Source organism: Tursiops truncatus, chromosome 3 (genome assembly GCF_011762595.2).
Source record: "Tursiops truncatus isolate mTurTru1 chromosome 3, mTurTru1.mat.Y, whole genome shotgun sequence".
NCBI lineage: Eukaryota > Metazoa > Chordata > Mammalia > Artiodactyla > Delphinidae > Tursiops > Tursiops truncatus.
The window spans coordinates 35,068,378-35,092,116 of NC_047036.1; the positions used below are offsets into that span (position 1 = coordinate 35,068,378).

At 43.1% G+C, this 23,739-nt stretch overlaps 1 protein-coding gene across 1 annotated transcript in view; it reads left to right on the top strand.

The window, feature by feature from the left end:
• The first annotated feature begins 3,931 nt into the window (after window positions 1–3,931).
• Window positions 3,932–23,739, top strand: part of GHR (growth hormone receptor) — a 292,818-nt gene continuing 273,010 nt past the window's right edge. Inside the window, exon 1 of the mRNA XM_033852831.2 lies at window positions 3,932–4,063. The gene's annotated coding sequence lies outside the window, so the exon portion shown is untranslated. The remainder of the gene's footprint in view (window positions 4,064–23,739) is intronic.

Genomic DNA, 23,739 nt, shown 5'->3' on the forward strand with positions numbered 1-23,739 from the left:
ACTCATCAATATAATTATCCAGACAGAAGCTGGAGGACCATCTATCAGATGCTTTTTACAAACAAGCTTTTGCATTTGGTGGGAGGATAGAGAAAATAATCTCAAAATATTAAAAAATTTTTTTTTTAATTTTTTACACTTAAGTCATTTAAAGGGGAACATTCATTCATGAGTCTCTGTTGAGACCTATCTTGTTTGGCTCCTTTCCACCCACTGGCTGCACATGGATGGCATTGCCCAGGTCCTGAGCTTTTCTGGGGGTGGTTCTGAGTCCACTAGAGAGAGTCCAGGCAATCATATTCCTTTTAGTTTTTAAGAGCTCTGAATCGAAATACCAATTTTTCTGAAATTCATAAAATAAATGGTGATTTTAAGCTTTAATTCTGGCTCTGGGACCTCCTCATAAGTCTTGGCTAAGAATTTCCAGATCATGAAATAGTTTTTCCCCTGTTGCCTTTCAATAGAGGAAAGAAAAGATGAATACATTCCTCAGCTGTTTTCTTCCCTTCATGATTCCCCTGCCATCCTCTCAACCAAGGCAATTGAGGGTGAGGGCTGGGGACAGGGGTGGGGAGCGTCAAGGGTGCTCTTCCAGGGTGTTCACCGCATCACATGCTCAACTCCACAATATGCCCTGAGTCCTGGGCAAGGAAGGAATTCCCAGCATTCTTCCACCTGTTACCTGGCTTTCCTGAAACCCTTATCCTACTATAGTTTCCTCTGAGCAGCACTTCAGTGATTTACCTATTTATTATGTTTATTATTGTTCACTGCCTCTCCCAAATAGAATGTAAGCCCCATGAGGGCAAGGTCTTTGTAAACGTGCCATGTAAGTTTTGTTCCCTGAGGTATCTTACGTTCATAGAACAAATCTGTCATGGTGCAGGCTCTTCAACATTTGTCGAAAGAACCTAGTGGATGGGAATTCAGTGTTAGTTTCAAAAATCCTTTAAAGTAGGTGTGCTTTATTTCTAGAATCTTACTAGTTTTACCAGTAAATATTGTATTAGTTTGGATCCCCCAGGAAAACAGGACCAGTAGGAGTTTGAGAGACTACAGCAGTAATTCAGGTGAAACACCATGGTGGTTTGGACCAAATGTTAGGCATGGAAGGGTCAGGAAGTGACCCGATTTTGAATGTGGAGTGTGAGAAAATGTGGAGGATGGCAGTTCAGAGCTCTGTATAAAGATCTGGGTTTGAGATACAAATTTGGAAGTTCTACATTTTCATTCAATTTGGTTAAGCATTTATTGGGCATCGTACCATTTGCTGGGCACCAACGTAGACATTTTAGGTACAGATACTCAGAATATATAGTGCCTCCCTCAGAGGTCTCATAATTAATGGGAAAAGTATACATATTAGTAAAAACTTAAATATTTAATACAAGTAGGTATAAAGACCCATGAGGATGCAGATGCAGGGATAGTTAATTAATTAATTCCACCTTTGGGAAAAGCCAGGCACTAAACAATTGAGCTGGAATTTGAAGGTTAAGGAGAATTTCCCTATATGGTCTCCAGGCAGCGGGGAAGGAATGGTAAGTACAGTTTCACATTTCATAAGGTAAATGTACTCTGGCATGCCTTAACTTGTAGCAAGTTAGTTAATTCAGTACCTGATACATTCTCCCTCATAATCTGGGAAATATAAAGAGGCAAATACTACTATATACCTATACATGATCATATATGAGATCAGAGGATCTCTATTCATGGGGCTTAAAAAGGACTGCCTTTCATGTAAGTTGCAAATTTATGTCTGGTTCCATAATTTTTTATATTAACCAATGTTTTCTGTGCATGATGACCTTACTCCCAAAGACGGAGCAGTCAGCTTCCCTGTCTCACAGAATGAAGGCTCCAGATGAACCCAGAGGAAGAAAGAAGGTAATCTTTCTTTGCTAAGCATGGCCCTGAAATCATCTCAGGGTGTAAACGATAGAACTTAGAAAATATTTTGTGAGTCCCTCTGGCACCTGCTAGAAGATTCTCTGAGCTTGAGGGTGAGGGGGGCGGGCAAGAATGAGAAGGCACAGAAGGGATATAAAGAGAGAATTTGGCAGTGTCAGAGTCTGAAAGGCCAAATTGGAAGTTCATCTCAGAAGGAGTGGAGTCAGCATTCGTGGACTGCCTGGTCTCCAGTGCTGCCCTTTCAGCCAGCTTGGCAGTACTGACCACCCAGCAGGTGTTCTGCCTGCCTGTGCCCTAATCTCTCTCTATGTGGGCAATTCCCCTTTTAAAAACTCCAGACATTGGTAAGCACTCCTACTGCTCTAGCAAAGCATGGAACCCCAGAAATCAAGGGATTAGGCGTGGTTCTTAGGGAAAGGAAGCCTCATCATAGTTGAGTGGGATACAGCTAGAGCAGGACCAGTTCAAGATCAACACCCATCCTGCCTCCTGCCTCAGGATGGGACAGTGTGGTCCACACCCCTACTAGAATCTTTCCCCCTCCTTTCATTCTGGGTGTCTTTGCCTTGAGCCACAGCTGAGCACCAGAAAAGACTATAAGGAACAGAATTTTCCACTTCTTTGATTCCTTTAAAAAGAAGGGTATCTTATGTGACATCTGCTGCCCGAAGTCTTTGGTACTATGCTCCTTCCCAAGTCTTGGCATACCTGTGCTATTTTCCATGCCCTGGGGATTTTTTATTCTAGTGCTAAGAAGCTTGGTTTCTTTAAGTTGTTGCTTAAACGTTTCTCTCCGGGTATAAATTTGGCTTTGTGTCTGTGAACCCTGTAAAAAAAATGTCATTTAGTAAGCCGAATCTGTTAAATAAATGACGTTACAACTGGCTGTCAGTAATAAAGTAAATAGTAAAAAGATAGCATGATGGGCTGCTCTGTCAGATCTCAGACAACCTGGAACTGGACTTTTGAACTTTCTACTTAGAAAAGCATGTGGTGACTGGGAGTTTGATGCTTTAACAAAATGACAGGCTTATGCAGAACGATACTGACTTTCTGAAGCACTTTGACAGCTTCTTCTCTCACTTTCTTTTCACTGCAGTGGAATGAGGTGGGCAGGCCCGTATTGACAGATGTCCAGCGCAAGACATTTAAACACCACGTTCCCTAGGTCACACACAAGTACAGTTCTCAGGCCGAGGTCTGTATCTGGACACCCTGCTTCCCTGTGCTCCAGTTTCTGGACATACCCCTATTCTAACATGCCTCGTGTCCTTGGTAAATTACTTCATCTCTCTTGCCTCGGTTTTCTAACCTCTGAAGTAAGGTCCTTTAACTATCTTTTCACCATGCCCCAGGGAGCAGGAGTTTGGAAATTGGTTGCAGGTGTAAAGAGGCAATGTTTGGTTTGCCAGTTACGCTTTCCAAGCTGTCTTGTCCGTTTCCTCCCCTCCCTACCCCACCCCCGCCCCCATTCCAGCAGAAAGCTAACCTTTCTGTAAGCGTTCCCTTGAATTTGTTGACTGCATTTAGGTTCTTTTAGGTCCTGCCTTCTTTTTGGGAACAGGGGTGGGCGGAGAGGAAGGAAGTGTCCTGCAACTACCAATATTTTCCTCTAGGAGGAGCCGCGCAGCCCAGATGAGAGTGACACGCACCAACTCCAACTCCTCGCCGGGGAACGCTTCATCCCAGTTCCGCGGAGTGCTCGGTCCGAACTGCGCTCGGCGCCTCCCCAGCGGGTCTCGAACCAGCCGCCCTGAGCTCCCGCTTCCCCTGGCTGCGGCAGCCTGGGTCCCGAGGGCGGCGGGCCGGGCGAGGCGTGACCCCTAGTGAACGGCGCCCGCCGGTTCTCACCCCTCCCCTCCCCTCCCATCCTCCCTTCCCGTTTCACCCCTCCCCTCCCCCTCCCCAAGCCTGACAGCCCGGGAGCTGCCAAGCAGGGCGCAGCCATGGGAAGAGGAGGCGGTCTAGGGAGCGGCGGCGGCGGCAGCAGCGGCGGCTGCTGCAGCGGCGGCGGCGGCGGCGGCTGCTGCTGCTGAGCCGAGGCAGCGGCGAGGACCCCGGGCTGGGGCCGCGCAGGCCGGAGGGCCCCGCGCCCTCGGCCCCAGCGCGGCCGCGAACCGCTCTCTCTCTCCGGAGGCGAGGCTCGGAGGTACTGGAAGGGAGCTCCGGAATCGGGCTCTGATTTTCCCCATGTTGTGTCGGGGGGCCTGGGAGTGGAGCCTGGGACGCCAGTTGTTTATGAAAGTGGGGATCTGTCTTATGTATTTACACGGATAATTTTTGTCCTGGTGACTTGGGGGTTGGCACTGCTCCCCTCCTCTTCACCAAGAAGTTGTTTTCTGCTGGTGGGTAGTTGTAACCCGATCCACGCTCTGAACGTGTGCGTGTGTGTATGTGTAAGTGGGTGGGGGCGTCAGGGAGTTGGGGGTGACAGGCGAACCATCCCACGCTGGCGCCTGCTCCCACCCGCGTTTGCGGTGCCTGGAGGGGCTTCCTCCGAAGCCAGTTTTGTTAAAGTCTTAGAAGTTTTGCGACTGTTTCTGTTTGACATCATCAGCCAGCCGGGCTGGGGCAGGAACTGCTGAGGCTTCGCTGCTAAGCGGGGAGAGGACCCTGGCTGCGCCGCGGGAGGAGAGGGGAGGTTGTTCGGCTGTGCGCCTCTACACCGCGCGCTCCTTCCCAAAGCGCACCACCCTTGCGCGTTTCTGCGGACTGCAGCCGCGCATTGGCACCAGCGGAGCTGGGGTCAGTTAGAGTCACGGCCACCAGTCCCCATGAGCTGGGGTGGGTGGAGATCGTGTAGAGCCGAACTCCTCCAGCCCTGAACACACTCGTGGTTATGAAATCAACCAGGCTTAAAGTTTTGACAGAATTGCCCGAGGCAAGAGAGCCGCGCGGGTGAGTGGGGTAGCGACGGGTCTGGGGAGAGGACTCCGGCGGCGCGCAGAGGGTGCTGGGCAGGGTCACCCACTTGCGGGTGCACAGGGAAGTCTGTTTTGGGGTAAGTGCTTTATATATGAGCCTGAGTGGGGGGTACGCCTGCTGGGGTCATGCTGTGGGAGTGGGTGGCCCGGTGCAGGGTCAGTGGGCTGAATGGGTGTACGTGCGCGCTGTGTGTGTGCGCGCGGTGTGTGTGCGCGCGTGTGTGCGCCTGGGGGGGCGTGTCGGAGTCTGAGCCAGTAGGGTGTGCAGGGGGGTTGGGGGGAGGAGGCCAGAGAGGTGCCGCCCGCCTGTTGGTGCCGCCGGAAGACCTTGGAAGGGACGGGGAAAGGTAACAGGAGGCCAGAGGGTTGGGAAGTCTCAGGAGTTTCTGTACAGGATTTAAGTACCACGGACTTTAAAATACTAATCCCTTGGCCTTCAAAAGTCTGGAGGTGGAGGTTTCTGGAGCTCTCAGGAGACCTGCATAGGAGGACGGAGGGTCTAGGAGACGTGTTAATGTGTGGGTTCAGAAGCCCGGCGACGCGGACCCAGGTTGGATCCGTGGATCTGAGATTCCCAGGGTACTGTTGTGCACAGCCTCTGGGGTGTTTAGACTCCCTGGTGTGTGTGCCTGGGGAGGCACTCATCTTTCCTCACCTGAGCAGGTGGTGTCATCCTGGAAGTCCTCCTCTCTGGGGTGCCAGGGTATAGACCTTGGAGGTCTATAGTATTGAAACATTTCCAGAAATTAAAATGCTGGATAGGAACGAAATAAAAAAAATGATTTAGTAGACAGAATTGTTGGTTCCATCTTTTCTGTGATTGAGGATTCTTCTTCCTTTTGAGAAAAACAAAGCTCAGTGTTCCCAGATTAGATTTCAAGGGGTCTGGCCATTCGTGGTTTCCCTTCAGATGGACTTTAGATGGAGCTGGAAGGATGTGTTTTAAGTCCAGAGACCACTGGAAAACTTCATTCGTAGCTTAAGTATGTCCCGTCTCTCATCTTCTTCCACCCTCGTAAACTTTTTGCTTCACGTGAGTCTAAGGAAAGTTGGTGAGTCAACATTCAGCTTTTCTTTTGGAGTAAATATATCACAGTGAAATTATAGCTTGGGTCTCCTGAATGGCATGGAAAACCAACACTTAATGGGCAGAGGTGTGAAATGAAAATCTATAAATGCATTGACAAAGCGACGACACGAGTGCATTTTTTTCCAAACTGAGCATAACTTTGTCTTGCAAATATTTGTTCTAGGCAGAGTTTGGGGCTGTGTTTTTGATTGTTAGTTTTTAGGCAGCAGACTTCGCATCATAAACCTCTTAAAAATGGATTCTAGATGCCTTTTCTGTGCTATCTCTGGTGCCTGTGTTAACAGATGTATATGGTGCTTAGTAACCTATGGAATTGTGTTGAGTATCTTGTTAGCTCAAGACAAAATGTTTATAGCATAATGTAATAAATGAGCCCTAGCTGCACTCTGCTTCTGCTAATCGCGTGAAGCACCCCAGCATGGAAACAAATCTTGAAGTTGGTCCAACTTGGCGAGCCTTTTTGGCTATCTGCTGGTAAGCATTGTTAATGTAAAGATAAATCTGAGTGATACACTGAGAATGTGGCACAGCAAATTGTTTAGCTCAGGAAAAAGGCATGGGTTATATTTTTTAAATCTGTTAAGCTTCTCTGGTCATTCCACTGGTAAATTGCACAATTCTGGAGATTTGGTTTACTTTCAGGGAAGACATTTTTTAAAAGTATGTCAATAATGAAAATAACTTCTATTTTTTAGTGTGTTCACATGCGTCCATACAAACCGTCACCTTTTCTTCTTAAAAAAGAAAACCCTGGGCTTCCCTGGTGGCGAAGTGGTTGGGAGTCCGCCTGCCGATGCAGGGGACACGGGTTCGTGCCCCGGTCCGGGAGGATTCCACATGCCGCGGAGCGGCTGGGCCCGTGAGCCATGGCCGCTGAGCCTGCGCGTCCAGAGCCTGTGCTCCGTAATGGGAGAGGCCACAATGGTGAGAGGCCCACATACCACACAAAAAATAAATAAATAAAAAGAAAACCCTATAATATCTGTGGTAGTGACAAATAATATGAGTATTCAAATCACGTAATCACTTTCTGAATCTTGAATTGATAAGAACTGAAGTTCGGTAAGGCTGAAGTCAGACCTTTGCTAATTGGGTAAACAAGGCAACACAGGACGTCTTTTTGGCAAGTGATTTTTTTTCAACCCGGGGCAATATAATGGAAACAATATACTCAGTAACATGGTTGATCAGTATGATCACCGACTTTATAGGTAACTCCCTACTGGGGCAAGAACTTCCACTTCAGTAGCCCTCCATGTTAGTGGGCCAGCTTACCTCTCCCTGGAAATAATCAGATGGAAATCCTGCTTCCTCACTAGCCAGTCCATTCTAGGGGAGATTTATGTTTAGAGAGTTCTGCCTGTACTGAATCAACACTTTCTTCTGCTCACTGGCCTAGTATTAAGTTGCTGGAACCACACACAATGAATCTAATCTCTCTTCCCTTTAAGTGCTGTATTGGAAAACAAACAGTATGCTCCTTCTTCCTGAATTCTTTTTTGCCTGTTCTTGGAGCTGTTCCTCACCCACTGTGGGGTGCCACCCTTTTCTGCCCTGACCAGGATGCCTCGAGTCCACATTCTCTCCATCCCTCCTAATGTACGTCATTGAAAACAGAGATGTGAAATCCTTAGTCCTGGACTTTCTATATCTGTTAAGTCAGCTTAATATTCATGAGCTGTTTTAGCCATCTCATTACACTGTTCACTAATTTCAAACCTGTAAACAACTCATTCTTTTCAGATTATTAATCATCCACAGTCAAAACATTATGATGATAGTTTCAAAACATTTGTTCATGCCTGAACTCCCAATAAATCTGTGGAAAGTATAATACTGTGCAGGTAAATAGAATTCTACATGCAGTGAAGACAGCTATCTAATTTCTTACTATCAAGGAATACCAAGCCCCAGAACAGCAGAAGTAGAATGTTCTGAAGACAAGCAAATTGCAACTGCATGTTACAGACAGGTAGAGACTACATTGCGAGGTATTCTTTTCATGGACCTCATTGTGTCTGCTTCCATGAGCATGAGTCAGTACTAGCAATCAGCATTTATTGAAGGCTTGTTCTATCCAAGTCCTAGACACTATGCCATCTGGCCATAAATGAGGTGAAAGTACGTCAGACAGAAACGCTTCTTCAGGAAACTGGGATTTAAGGTGTCCATACAGGACATGAACTGAGTCAACAACCTCATCTTCCTCTGGAGGTAAATGCTTGCCAATGCCGCAGGGAAGTCTAGAGCAGGTGTATCTGGCCATCAGCCCTAAGAGAGTTCCCTGATGCTCCTCACTTACCAAGTCCTCTCCTTGGAGTAAGGAAGCAAAGCTGGTATATACAGGACACACAGGGGAGAGGGTGTGCTTCAAAGGCAACCACTTTGGGACCCATCAGAGCTCAGTTTGAGTCTGAGCTTTACCACCAACATGCAAATTAACTCCTCTGAGACTCACTTTTCTCCTCTGTGAGAATTCGAATGCCTACCGCCTGGGGCTGAGGCATTTCCACACAAAGTCTGTAGCATTTATGGCCTGTACTTCGCATTAGACACCTATCTGTTATGATTGATTTCTCTTTTGTGTATCCATCTGAGGCTTCTTGACTAAATTATGAGTTTCCCAGCTGAGAATCTGACACAGATGAGAATCTTCTGTCTTCCTGCAGGAAATGGTTATGGTTGACGATGATGACAGTGTTGTTTATTTCAGCAAGTCTGGATGTGAAAGAAATGACCCTTTCTTCTTGGCAAAGAGAGAAAACCAACCTGTGATATAGACTGACATCTGGGCCTATCAGAAGGCCCTACCGTGTGCACAGACCTTCAGTCAGGACAAGGGGCCAATGAGAGTCTTGTGCTCTTAGATGAAATTGTCCGTGCTGTCCCCCTCGCGCGCGCGCGCGTGTGTGTGTGTGTTTGTGTGTGTGTTTGCTAGACCCACTGATAAGTATTTGGACATATAAGTTCTAAACCAAAGTTCAACTTTGATATAAGAAACCTGCAAGTTAGGATGGCATCATGTGAAATAATAGTAAACTAGGGTGTCAGGAAACCTGGGTCCCCTCTAAGCTCTGCCTCTAACAGGCTTTGTAATTGTTGCAAACTACCGAATTTCTTGGGTTTCATATTTCTTACACATTAATAACAAATAAACAACAACAAAAAAAGAGGCGTAAACAAGATGACCTCTTAGGATTCTTTTCAGGGCTATGTTTGAATCCATCAAATTATTGAATTTCTCTCTTCTCTCAGCTCTTTCGGGGCTTTGCTTGAATGTCTGCGGGAACACCTATTTCATTCATTTCCAGTTTCATGGTCTTTTTACATATCTGTCTTCCTTGCTAGGCTGTGGGTTTTTCAAGAGCAGAAAATAAATTTTATTCATTTTTATATTTTTCCACTCTGCTGAATGCTGTAAACATAGCATTACAGCATGTGGGAAGAGTGTTAGTTGAATTAATGTGGGCTGCTTTGGACAGTCAAGCTATAATTTATATCACTTATTTAACAATACACAACAATTTTGAATATAAGCATCAGGAAATAGTGTTTGCTGATTCTTTTCCCTTACCATTAATTTTTTTTAATCAATGAAGTAAAACAGATAAAAATGTAATCACATCTGTGCTTCCAGCTCCCATTCTAAACAATAACAGCTCATCATGGTCTGAAGCAGGAGGTCTTTCTGAAGTAGTTGCTTTTCTTTTGTTGTTGTTTTTGCTTTGAGCTAAAGAAAATTCCATGATGAGTACCAGACCTTTAAAAGGAGGATGACAGAGAGGGTCATTGTTTAGTCTCAACTTATTTGTTGGGTGTTTCTCACTACCTTTTAATATAGGTAAATGAAGCCTTAGGTCAGGCACAAATTTCACTTACTAATGATTCATAGGAAGGCAGTGATTTCTGTCAGAAATTGTTGGGCTGTGTGATTAGCATCTCAACTTACCTTCAAATATTCCATTCCAAAATCAGTAGATAATTTCTTCTACAGAGTCCTTAAAACTTCCAGATGTGTTTACTGCTCTGATTAGGGCTTGCGTCTTCTGTTATTGACTAGACTTCAGTCAGTTTTCTTTAGAAGAATATCATAATAATCCCAGTGAATTCTTCTTCTTATATTGTGAATTCGTTTAAACATAAACAAGTCTATCCCCCAGCTGGCTGGGCTTCTAAGTGGAAAGTGTATCCTAGGGAAAACACTCACTTCATGGAGGTTTGGCGCCGGTGGTAGAAAGCACCCTGATAAATCCCTCAGTCAGCAGTAGAACCAAAAGGGCTTGCAAATTGAACAGGTGCTTTGATGTATTTATCTATGGTGGACAGCCTGCTATGCTAGACATTTGCTATAATAACTCCTTGATTGTATCCTCAGTTGTTTATCGAATGAAACATTTAAAGTAGTATATAATTAAAAACCTTAAAAGAGGCATCCCTCTTTGTTCCTTTAGCTTATTAGAAATATGATAGTCACTGGTACAAAGAAAAGCTCTTTTTTTTCTTGTTTAAAAAATGTACTTTATCATAGTAAGCATCACATCCATCTTTTTTTATCTTTGAGTGGCCATATAAAACAAAAAAGTAGAGTGAGACCATTACAAAGCAGAGTCTTACATAGTTCTCTCCCCGTGCTCATTAAAATAGAAGGTGCTACCATGATGCAGAAAACAGCTCATCTCAAGTTTGATGACGGCTGATGAGTCTTCAGTCAGACTGCCAATTTTGATTGCTATCGGTCAGGAAATCAGCCTTTGTCCTTGGTCAGGATGATGGCATATGATCCTGCTTCACCCTATCAGCTGCTTCTTTGGACATCTTCAAGCTATGTTATTGTTATCCCAGAAAACCTCAATTTGATAAAGCAAAGTAAAGAAGAGCCTTGAAAAGCATATGTGAAGGAGAAATAAAAAGATTCCTAAAGACAAAACCTCTACAGTAGCTTCTTCCCAAAGGAGTAGAAGAAAATACTAGAATCCCTGGACAAGATGATGATGACTGAAGAAAAGACACCATTTTTATACCTAGCAAGTCTGAAATATTAAAGAAAGAGCAGCAAAATGAAGAGGAAGGATTTCTTTCCTATCAGCAGTCAGTGTAGCATCTTATTTCCAATAGGGACATTGGCAAAACAGTACTCTGCTTGTCATAGAATAAACATTCAATAAATATTTTATTAATGACGTTAGTATGTAGTAAAACACAGAGAGAAATTGAATTGTCGACAAGAAGTATGTGGATTGTTGGGGACAAAGGGACGTGGATAGAATCAGGTGATAACTGGGATCTCAGCTCGTAATGCAAATTTGGTATATTTCTCCTTAGATTAATGATGGCACCCAAACCTGATGGCCAGCTTCCCAAAGTGGATCTTGTTCAGGGCCTTGGAAACATCTAGAAATTTTTAATATCTGAAGCAAGACGGAGACATTTTGAATTTTTCTGTAGGACTCAGTAGGACTGGGGAGACACATCCAATTTGCCAGCTCAGCATTCCATTGAAGGGGTATCCTGTAACCTCCTTTCTCATTGCATAGTCCAGAGTTTTTCTTTACACCTTCATGATTCCACTGGACCCTTTCCTGCTTGAACTCCTAATTTGTGGATGAAAATTTGGTGAGGTGGGATTTCTATAACTTTGGGAATTCTCTATCTTTGATATACATTTTATTTAAAAAAAATACTTTTGACTGTGGGAAATTTTACATAAACAAAGTAAAGAAAATAGTATTTTGAGCCTCAGGTACCCATTACTCAGCTTCCAGAGTCATCAATATTTTGCTAATCTTCTTTCATCTTTCCACCGTGCCCCTGAGTATTTTAAAGCAGTCTCAGACATCTTGTCCTTTCCTTTTGTAGATGTAAATATTATACTTTAGGATGCATATCTAACAAGTAAGCCTCCTATTTTTAATAACTGCATGGTCTGTATTTTATGGAGGCTAGAGAGAGAATACTTTATGAAAGGACATTATCCTCTTCAGGCCTGATTCTGTGATATGATGGAGGTGTGATTGTGTGTGTGTGTGTGTGTGTGTGTGTGTACACACACATTTATACACATACGCATCCATGTAGGACTGGTCCTCTTTTGTAATTCAGGCCCCAGCTCAAATGTCACCTTCTCAAAAGGACTTCTCTGACCCCTAGCTAGAGTAACCTTTCCCCAACTAGGTCATGCTATTGTATAACCCTGTTTTAGTTTCTTCACAGCACTTACCACTATCTAATATTATATTATTTATTAATTTATTTTTCCTTTTTTTGTCCATCTCCACCAACAAAAATGTAAGCTCCCTAATAGTAGTGACCTTTTCTGTTCACTTTATATCCCATAGAAAATCCTTCGTAAGTTTTGGTTGAATGAATGCATTTTAAGTAGTTAATGGAAGTTTTGTTAGCATTCTTCCAAAAATTTATTTTCCTTCCACACGTCCAAAAATGCATGACTTTCATTTGCCAATTCCTAGTGTATTTATAATTTGGTGAGATTTCCTCATGGTATGGAGTGAGGGACCAAAGATAATCCAGGATAGTTGTAATCTCTCTCCATAAATGACCTTAGACTGATATATTCAAGAGCCACTTCACTTGATCAGCAAATATAGTTATGAGTAGCATCTCGGTTTGGATTTCTCCCAGAAGAAAGCCATAACACAAGGATTCAGGTAAAAGTTTATTTGAGAAAGTGAAAAAAGGAAGCGAAAGGAGCCAATAAAGGGTGTGTTATGAAGCAAGTTACCGTCATTGGCTACTGGAGTTTGTCATCTTCCTGGAGAGATTTTGGGAGCCCAGGCAAAACACACACCTGAGCCCTCTCACCCAAGGTTGAAAGAGTTGGAATAATTTACCCACCAACTTCCATCAGTCACTAATTCCTGGTCACTAACATTCAGGAGGGCAAAGCAATCTGGAGATGCAAGGGAGAACCTTCAGGCAGGGAAATACAGGTGCTGGCCGTTAGAAATTAGGCAGTGTGCCCTATTAGGGGTGAGAGGGCATGGTTGGGGAAGGGACAGGCATCTTGCACTGGATAACACAATATGATTTTTTTAAATACATTTTTATTTCTCCACTTGCCCATCCCCTATCCTTGGTGCCTTTTGATGGGCATGCAGTCTTTGACAAAACTGTATTATGAAACATGCATGGTATATTTCTTAGTAAGCTGGATTAACTGTCAGCCTTGGATCTGTGGAACATTTTCAGAGCCTAACTAATAATTGTAAAACCTGTTATCTTGATATACACATACATTGACCGTAAAGCTCATCAGAAAGTTACCCCATGCTCTAATAATAAAGTTTTGATCCAGGGCCCAATTATAGGCTTGGAAGCAAAGCACCTCTATAGAGCAGGCATTGATGTTGTGTAATCATTCAAATATTTTATTATTTTATAATGTGCTTAAGTCTGGATAGTTAACATCCATTTCTCAGTCTTTCCATAGTTACTATCCTTTTTTTTTTTTTTTTACATATTCCATGAGGGATATGGAATATTCAGTGAAATCTTTGACTGATCTTTATACTTTCAATAGCCCAAATGAAAATTACCCTTGGTTGCCTTGGAACTTGGGGCATAAAATTCAGAAGAAATTTTTTTTAAATTATTCAAGCTTTGACTCTGGGAAGATAAACAACATGGATATGTAGGCTAACCAATGCTTAAATTCCTCTAACCTCTAATTCTAAATTCAGAAAAGAATAGGCTTTAAGGTTTTTGTTAATTTTTGCTTTGATTACAAGTTGTTGGAAGCTTAGAGTTAGTATCTAATAACACAATCTATGTAAAACACAAATTATTGCCTCAGAATGAGATCTAACTTCTAAGAAGATACAAAGGGACAATCATGTAAAAGTGGTCTTTGTTTTCTTAGAAGGAATAAACAGGGATTGACTGAAAGGTAATCCCTTCAGATTCTAATGTTTAAAGCATTGCACATTTTTAAAGGAGGAAAAGCATTACCTTTCAGATCACATGTATGAAACTGTTTACTTAAATGGCTACCTTAGGTTGGCATGGTTTTAAATCATGACCTTTAATCAAATGGTCAAAGGACCATTTGACCTTTGGCCTTTGTGTTTGTGGTACGGGCACAATCTGTTAATGCAGATTTACAAACTGTGCTCCAGCAAGCCCCCTCAGGGCCCTTGGGGTGTCCAGAGCAGAGGGCCAAGCTGGCTGCACTGCATGCCTCCCACCCGCAGAGTGCCGTGCTTTCATCTGTTGTATGTACAACACTTCTGAGAACGTTTAAGTTGAAGGGACAGCCTCTGTTCTTTAAAAAAGCAGGCAAACAAAAATATTTAAACCGTTATATACTTCCTTATTTTGTTTAGACTGCTTTTCTGACCACTTCTCTTTAGGAAGTACTTCTTCTCTTTAGGAAGCCCTTGGATTTCTAGAGGAAAAACTAGCTGTTCTATGTCACATTAGCTTTTCTATGTCTAACTTCAGATTTACTTCCGTAACAGTGAGATTGTAAGCTCCTACAGGGCAAAGGACTGTGTATTCTTTACTCGGTGGGCACTCAATAGTTTGCTTCACCAATAACTGTTGTATGAGCAACATTAAGGAAGTGCTTACTATTACCAGGGGCTATTCCAAGGCCTTTTTTCATGTTATGTTATTTAATCCCACACAAAACCCCCATGAGCCACCTGATTCTGCATTTGGTGAAACTATGACATAGGGAAGTTAAATTTATGCAAGGACCCACAGCTGTAAGTAGCACGGTCGAGATTCAAACACAGCTCTTCCTAATTCCGAATGTGGCCAACTCCCATGCTTCTAGCCACTGCCTATGTGGTGGTTTTAAAAATATGTCCACAAATTCTTTGATACTCTTCCCATCAAGAGGTGGAGTCCAGGTTTCCCTCCCTCGGAGTGGGGGCTGGACTTCATGACTCATTCCTAACGAACAGAATAATGTAGAAGTGAAGATGTGCAACTTCAGAGACTAAATCATTCAGAGACACTGTGGCTTCTGTCTTGGTTGCTCTGTCTTTTGGACCGTTCACGCTGGGGGAAACCAACAGCCGTGTTTTGAGCTGCCCTATGGAGAGGCCCACCCGGAAAGAAAGTGAGGGAGTCCCATGGCCAGTGTGGAATGAAGAGCTCAGGCCCCCAACCCAACAGCCAATGTGAAACCGAAGCCTCTTGACAGCAGCCACCATAGGAGTGACCTTGGAGGTGGAGCCTTCAGCACCAGTCCAGCCTCAGAATGACTGCAGTCCCCTCCCCGCCAACAACTTGACTGCAACCTTGTGAAAGACCCTGAGCCAGCGAAGCCTCTTCTAGGTCCCTGCGTCTAGACTGTAAGATAATAAATGCTTGTTGTTTGAAACTGAGCTAACTTGTCATGCAGTAATAGATAGCTAAGGCAGCCTAACACTGCCTTGATCATTAAAAAAATAAATTGTCTTCATTTTATTAAATCTTAAATTTTGAAATATTGATCCAGCAAGGAGAAATTTTCCAGAAAAAGAACAGTTGCCAAATGTGAGTAGTAAAATATTAATGCCCCGTCAACATAATAGTTATAATGACTTCCCTGGGATTTGGGATTTTGTAATTCAAAGGACAGCTGCCTTAAAAGTCCATGATTTAAAAGGAAGGGTATTAATAATAACCACATTGTTGAAGAGAGCATTTTGAACTTTTAAAAAATTCTTGTGGGAAAACTCAGGAAGTATTTTGTTTCGTAAGTTATCACTCAAAATCTTAAATTGTCAGGAGCACGCTTGCACTGTACATTATTTAAAGAGAGATATAAAACAAAGTTGAATTTTAACCTCTTCCCTAGTGATTTCACTCAGCTTTTCAAAGGGGGTCCTAAAAGCTCATAGGTCAAGCCGTGTCTTGGTTTGCTCTGCCTGCCAAATTGAATTAACTCTGCTTTATGGCCACTTGCAGTTTAATAAATTACTTGGACTTTGATTAATATCTTTTGAGCTTAAGCCCAAGAATTTGTATAAGACTTTGGGACATAGTGCTGTAAACTTATTTAAAGATGGACTCTGAGAGCTGGAAGGGATAGTTTAGTGTTGGTTTTAGTACATGTATAGGTTCTGAATTTGGAGCATTTTAAGATCCTTATGGGAGATCCTAAATTATTTCCCTTTTTAAAAAATATGTGAAAGTGATTTTTTTCTTATATATCTACAAAGGAAGTGATTTAAGTAAGTTAAGGAATTCATTCATGAAGTGGATATGGCTAGTTCTTGTTTGGTTTTCAGAATGAATATAGAGGTACTGGTTTTCCTTCCCTACGTTGGAGAACCCAGATCAGACCCTGCTAGTCCTTCCCTTTCAATGTTTTTTCCTCCATGCAGCCTATTTTAAAGTATTTAAAAAATACTTTTTATATTGAACTGAACTTGAAAGTTTATGCTTGACCTTGATTCTGGGTTTGTGCTGCAGGGGAGGATAAAGATGAATATTGATAGCTGAGTATAAGGATCCATCATTACTATCATTCAGTCACTCACAAACCACTCCTTAATTCAGTCTGTACTTTGCCCAGCAGAGCAGGAGACTAGGTACTAGAATAGTATCATATGGTAAGCAACTCAGACATAGCCTCTGCCTCACAGGAGTTCATGGTCTAGAATGGAGGAGGACATTAACCAAGTATAAGGAAAAACAGTTTTAAGTACTGTGGAATCAAAGTATAAGGAGACATGATTCAGGTTGGGGCTTGGTGGTTAGGGGAGGCTTTCAAAGGAAGTTATTTGAGATCTAAAGGAGTAGAAGTAAGAGGAAGAAGGAAGAGCAATCTGGGCGGAGGGAACAGGAGGCAGAAAGGTACCCAGTACTGTTGAGAACTGAAAACAGTCAGGGTGGCTAGAGCCCAGAGAGCAAGGAGCATGGCCTAAGAAGAGGCCAGAGAAGTAAGCAGGGACTGTATCTCACATGGTCTTGCAGGCCGCACTGTAGTCTTTATCAGTAGAAAGGGAAATAGAAAACCATTGAAGGTTTTGAAGCAAAATAGTGACACAATCAGGTTTGCATTTGAAGGAGGTCACTTCGCTCCATAATGAAGAATGGATGGAGGAGGTATGGACAGAGGTGTTCAGGGAGATGTGTTCTGAATCTGTTGGAGGCCAGAGGTGTTGGTAGCATGAGCCAGAGTGGTGGTGATAAAGATGGGGAGAAGTGGAGAGATTTACTGTTACTTACGGTTAATAGATATACCACTTATTTATGAGGGAAAGTAGACTGGACTTCGTGCTGACTTGGATATGATTGTGTGAGGGACACCATGGAAAACTGCCCAGTGTTTGTCTTCTTCAGGGGAACGGGGAACACTGGAGGGAGACCAGGCATAGGTTAGGAGAAAGTAGTTCAGTAGTAGTGAAAGTAGTTCAGTAGTAGTGAGCACTTTGGCTCACCTGGCATGGGATGGTGTCAGCCTGGCTGCAGAGGTCTGAATGTGAGGCCTGGGTTCCTATAAGGGGCCCTCAGTTAGCCTAGATCCTTGGACTCAGTGGCTCTATCATGGGCCACTCACCTTGCCAATGGTGTCCGAATGTTATTAATTGAAATCACATATGAAAGTATAATACATTAATTTTTTTCCTGGAATTCAGTAATAAGGATCGTCACTGCCACGTTTTTTCAGTTCAGACAACTCCCTTCTGTTCTCTACATATTAAATAGAAGGTCATTGTATAGTTAACGTCTGGCTAAGTGGAGTGCTTATGAAATGTACAGGGCTCGTAGGCATAACGACCGCCTAAGAAAGCCCCAGCAAATCTAGCCAGATACTCCTGCCCCCAGCCCGTAGCCCTTATCTGTCATTCCATAAATTTCATGTCAAGGGCATTTTCTAGACAAGACGATCATAAGAAGATGCAGGTAGACCTGAAGTAGGTTGTGAAAACTCTGGCATGTTTTACCATGGGATTAGGGTTCTCTGGAGAAACAGAACCAATAGGATGTGCGTGTATATAGGAGATTTATTTCAAGGAATTAGCTCACACAGTTATGGAAGCTAGCAAGTACAAAATGTGCAGGGCAGGCTGGAGCCCAGGAGCAGAGCTGAAGTTGCACTTCAGATTCAAAAGCTGTCTGTTGCAGAATTCCCTCTTAACTCTGGGAAGTCAGTCTTTTGTTTCATTTAGGGCATCAGCTGGTTCGATGAGTCCACCCACCTTCTGGAAGGCAATCTGCTTAAAGTCTACTGATTTAAATGGTAATCTCATCCAAAAACCCTCAGAATAGTGTTTGACCATGTATCTGGGCACTGTGGCCCAGTCAGGTGGATGCATAAAATGAACCTGACACCAAGGCGGATTATAGCACTGTCTTCTCTGGATTCAACATAACAAAAAATACTCAATCTAATTAATCATTTGTCAAGTGCTTCACATACGGCAGGTGCTATGTAGAACATAAACATTACACTGCAAGTTTGGTTTGGTCTTTGCTGGGAATCATGAGCATTTTGCTGCATGTATTGTTTGGCTCTTGGGTCTTATAACACTTAGTTCTGGGCAGATAGAAAGCACACAGACTGCTCAGTGCCAGCGACAAGAGACTTTATAATGATGTGTTTGAAACCAAAGCTTCGTGAAGCAAGACACCACAAGCAGTTAATAGATTTCCATTTGACAGTAGCTATAAACGTTAATCAGAAAAATCACTGCAGTGTTCAGCTCATACACTGGTTGGAGCAGAAGCCACAGCCATAGAAGCCCTTATTTATCCTCCTTTAGCTCCGTCTCACCATTGCCAAATCATCTTAACTAATTGTTGTTCTGACTGCCCATGCTCTCAAAAATCATCTTATTAGCCTAAGGATTGATTTTCAGATTCTTTAGCCTGGTATTCGTAGCCCTGTGATGTTACCCCAACCTACTTACCCATCTGGATTTTCTGCCGAGCTTCAAGCTGAACTGCTCCTTTGCCCTCAGAATATCTCATTTGTTTCTGCCCAACAATTTTGTTCATGTTGTTCCCTCCACAGTGGCCTTTCTCTCTATTTTTTTGCATCCTCTCATTCTACTCATCCTTTGAGGCGCAGCTCAAAGGCCACAATGTCAAACTCCACAGTGTCTGCTCCAATCCTTCTCCTGCATCTGCTCCATTTCCAGCTACAAGCTCCCTTGTTCCTTTTCCCTGGCACTTTATTGGCGTGTTTATTAAGACTCTCACACTTTCTCTCACTTGAGTTTCTCATGGGCATTGCCTTCTTACATATGGCATGAATTCAGGGTCGAAGTCTGCAGCTTCCCCGGTAGCCTCACTACAGCGCCTTGCAGATGACGAGTGTTCTGCTCTGTGAGATCTTGTCGAGAAAAATCAAAATAAGGGACCTAATATGTAAAATGTCATTATGATTTATATTAAATTCATCAAGGAAATAATTTCGGTTGATTTTTTTTTTGAATATCCTCCACAGCAATGTGTTGGGCCATAGTAGGCATTCAGTAATTAGTAATTGATGGATTTATTCTCTACGTGATAAAGTTATTTTGGGTGCCAGACTAAAGTAGAATTTATGATACAGGTTTCAAAAGGTAACATTGCTGATGCACATTATGGGGGCACTATGGTATCTTTTAAAGTCCAGCAAATAGAAAAATGAGTCAATCATGAGTCAGAATCATTGATGGAATTATGCCACCATCAAGCTCTAAAGGATTGGCGCTGATGTCGATAGAAAATACCCCACTCTGAGAGCACCCATAGCTAGCTTTCTGTACTGAACTAACAGTGTGAGTATGTTCTTTTGCTGGGGAAAAGACTTGGTGGTCCAGTCATCGTGGTTTTTTAAATTTTTTTCATTTCTAAACTTAATATGACTGATTTTCTGTTTCCTCCATCTCTGGTGGTGAGTTTTCTGAAGATATTCTTGATTTCTCCTGATTTAAATCACAGCAAAAGAGACTTAGGTAAATATCAAGAGAGACTGCCTATGACATCCGATTTGAAAAGTGTACTTCAATCAACATTGACTTTTATGTCATACATTATGTTGAATAAGGAGGGTCTGACTTAAGCTCAGTGTGCTTTAGAGAAGAGAGCATATTTGTGTTTGTTGGTTTGTTTTCATGTATCTTAAAGTCCTTATTGAGATATAATTGACTAATAACACTGTGCAAGTTTACAGTATACACTGCGATGATCTATGTATACACATTGTGAAATGGTTACCACATGAATGTTAGTTAACACATCCATCACTTCACGTAGTTACTTTTCTGTGTGTGGTGAGAACATTTAAGATCTATTCTCTTAGCAAATTTCAAGTTTACAATACAGTATTGTTAACTATAGTCACCATGCTGTACCTTAGGTCTCTAGGACGTACTCATCTTATAACTGAAAGTTTACACCCTTTGACAAATATCTCCAAGTTTCACTCAACTCCCAACCCCTCTAGCCACCATCCTACTTTATTTTTATGAGTTTGCCTTTTTTAGATTCTACAGGTAAGTGAGATTGTCCAGTATTCTTTGTTCACAGGAGAGACTCATAATGGAGCAGTTGAAAGCAAAGCACTGATAAGCAGAACAGTCACAAATACCAGTAGGCTCACCGCGAGTGGAGCCCTAGTTGTCACAGGAGGTGGAACTGCCCGGACACCCACTTCTGTCTGCTTATCCGCACAGGTGGGGCAGCAGCGGTTAGTTGAACTCAGCAAACCTGGGTTCCATACTGTGTGAAGAGCAGACACGGGCTTTGGCAGCACACAGCCTAGAGGCATTTAATTACATTCACAACTAACCCCGTGGGAGGCAGGAGAGATGGAGGAAACAGAGACCTATGGTCCTGGAGAGTCAGGGAAGGCTTCTCAGAAGATATACCTTTTGAGCCCATTCTTGAAAAGCACCCCTCTCCCACCCCATAGAGAAAAGGGAAAGGGGAGTTCTTAAAGGGACAGCTCATACACATGGAACTATAAAAGAAGATGGTGTGTTAGGTAAATTTGATAAGTGGTTTGAGGTGGCTGGACCAGAGGATATTTGAGGGTAGTTGAAGGGAAATGAGGCTGGAAAAGTCCGTAGGATTCATACATAGCGTCAGGGATCTTGGACTTTTTCTGGGTCCCGGTAGGTAGCTGCCCCAGAATTTCTTTTGTAGGTAAGTGACATCAGATTTGTTTTTTTAGAAATAAACCCATGGGTAAGCAGTCAGATCCATTCCACCTGCCTTCACTAATCAAGGTTGTTTGAAGACTTGCCTGTCCTTTAAGCGGCACCTAGCCAAAACAGTTAGATGTTTGCCAGAGTTATTTTCCAGGAACTTGGAGTCAGCAACATCTATTTTGAGCTGAGCTGATTAAGACTGGATCGGACCACCGACCCTGGGCATGCTTAATTGTCTGCTCGGTGACCTTTTGACATCGGAGGACCGAAAACGCTACCCTTCAAAGGTGCAAGAGACCTGTTGCCTAGTTACGCCCGTGCAGATGGATGATTCCCGCACCTTTTTCCAATCACCTTCCCCCACGCCTCCCACGCCTCAGACCACTCGGCTTCTTCATTCGTGTCCCATAAATACCCCAAGCCCCCTTGCCTTCAGGGAGGCGGATTTGAGATTTGTTCTCCCATCTCCTCGCTTGGCTGCTTTGTTAATCAACCCTCTCTGCTGCAAACCTCGGTGTCTCAGCGTTTTGGTTTGCTGTGCGTCGGGGCAAGACGAACCTGGTTCAGTGACAGCTCACTATGAAGAAGAAAGATGGTTGGATTGCACTGACTGACAGGGCAGAGGTGTATTTTTTTTAATAATAAGCCAGTAACTTGTCTTACTCTTGCACAATGAGTAGGATTTTGCCAGCATCTTCACAGGGTGAAAGGAAGCCTGGTATTTATCACCAAATCTTTTGAGGTAAATATAACACAATGCTATATTCCATTTTTTGAGGCCAGTTATCCACTATAGTGTGTGAAAATGAATAAAAGTGCAGACAGACAAGGGATTGCAGTGGTTCTGTAACAGGGAGTCAAGAAACCAGACAGGATATTTAAGCTATGGCTATTGGAGTTGGCAAGGGTTCAGCTCCAGAAAAAATAAATATTGTGAGTTAGTGGTGGTGATGAAAGTGACGTAAATAGAGTGGTTTGTTCCTTTTTGTGCTGTTGTAGGAAAAGGAAGCTTTAAACCTAACGAGATGGGGTCTTGTGAACAGCCTATTTTTTTTGTGTGTGTGGTACGCGGGCCTCCTCTTACTGTTGTGGCCTCTCCCGTTGCGGAGCACAGGCTCCGGACGCGCAGGCTCAGCGGCCATGGCTCACGGGCCCAGCCGCTCCGCGGCATGTGGGATCTTCCCGGACCGGGGCACGAACCCGTGTCCCCTGCATCGGCAGGCGGACTCTCAACCACTGCGCCACCAGGGAAGCCCCAGGAAGCCCCTGAACAGCTTATTCTATTTACAGCTCTTTACTATTTACAGCTCTTTTTCAACAGTGATCTAAGGATCTTCCCCTTAGATAGTTGAGACCTCATAACTTGTTTCCTCTGAAATGTTTCTAGTCACTGACATTGCTCTGTAGAAAATTGATTTTTGAGCTTTTAGGGAACTTTATTCCCAATTTATTTGGGAATAGAACTTTGAAAATCATGAAGTCATTTATTGATCAAGTGTTTATGGAGGCGCAGACCTACCTCAGTGGTGAAGGAGGGACTGACCAATCCTTTGCCTTCGTGGAGTTTACAATCCAGTGCAAATGTTGCATGATAGTCACTAGACTTAGTTTTTGATGCTGCAGCCCTCTTTTTCCTAACACTTCTCCTGAGGAAGCAATTGAAACTTTACAGATGATATATATTGGAGCCCAAACTCCGGTTCATTGGCAAAAAAAGTAGCATTTATATTAGAGTTTTGCTAACAGCATGTCCGTAAGAAGCCATGTTCTTTCTCTCCTGCTAGCTGCAGGTTGCTTTAGTCTTTGGGCTACTATTTCCTCATCTGTAGAATTCATAGGTTAGACCAGATTGTTAGTTTTCAACTCTAGCTGCTGATTAGAATCACATGAAAGCTCACCCTTGCCCAATTGAATCAGAATTGCCAGTTGGAAGAGGAGGCAGATGTGTATTTTTAAAGCTCCCAGGTGATTCTTTTTTTTGTTGTTGTTTTTTTAAACCAGGGCTGAAATTCACCAGATTAGGTTGGAGGTCCCAACTGGAATTCTATAGGTGAGTTTTCTATGCCCGTGGGTATGGAGCTTAATAATCTTTTAAATTAGTTGTCAACATAAAAAATTTCCAGTTTCTCTTGGAAAAATGGAAAGATTGGGTAACAGTTGGGCTTAAAATTCTGAGTGGTAAAAGTTAAACAAAGTAAACCCCAATTTCTACCTGGCCCACTTCGTTTATTTGTGTTACCTTCCTGGCCCTTGAAGCCATTTTCATTTGAATTGGATGGTCTCTATATGGTCTCCAAAGTCTCAAATCATTTAAATTGCGTGTTTCCAAAGCAGGAAAACTAGTGCAAATAAATGGCACCTTTATCCATAAGCTGGTTGTTATATTAAATCAAAGGGAACTTAATCTTTGAGGATGGAAAAACCCCAGGGTCCAGTGGAAGGAGAGAGAGTGGCATTAACAGCAGAACTCCACGTGCTACTATGTACAGGACACCTGCTGGGGGCAAGAGGGAGGGGGAGGAAGGGGATTAATTCATCTTCCTGGGATTTTTAATGAAGCTGTTCCCTTCTTTTTCATTCTTTCCTGTTTGAGAGCTGGTTCATTAGTTGGGATGTGACTGGCCCTCCCAAGGGAGCAGAGAGGCAATTATCAGAGATTTTACTCACTGTCCTGTGAGCCTTTTGCTGGGAAGCCTCTTGAGGATTCGCTGTCTTT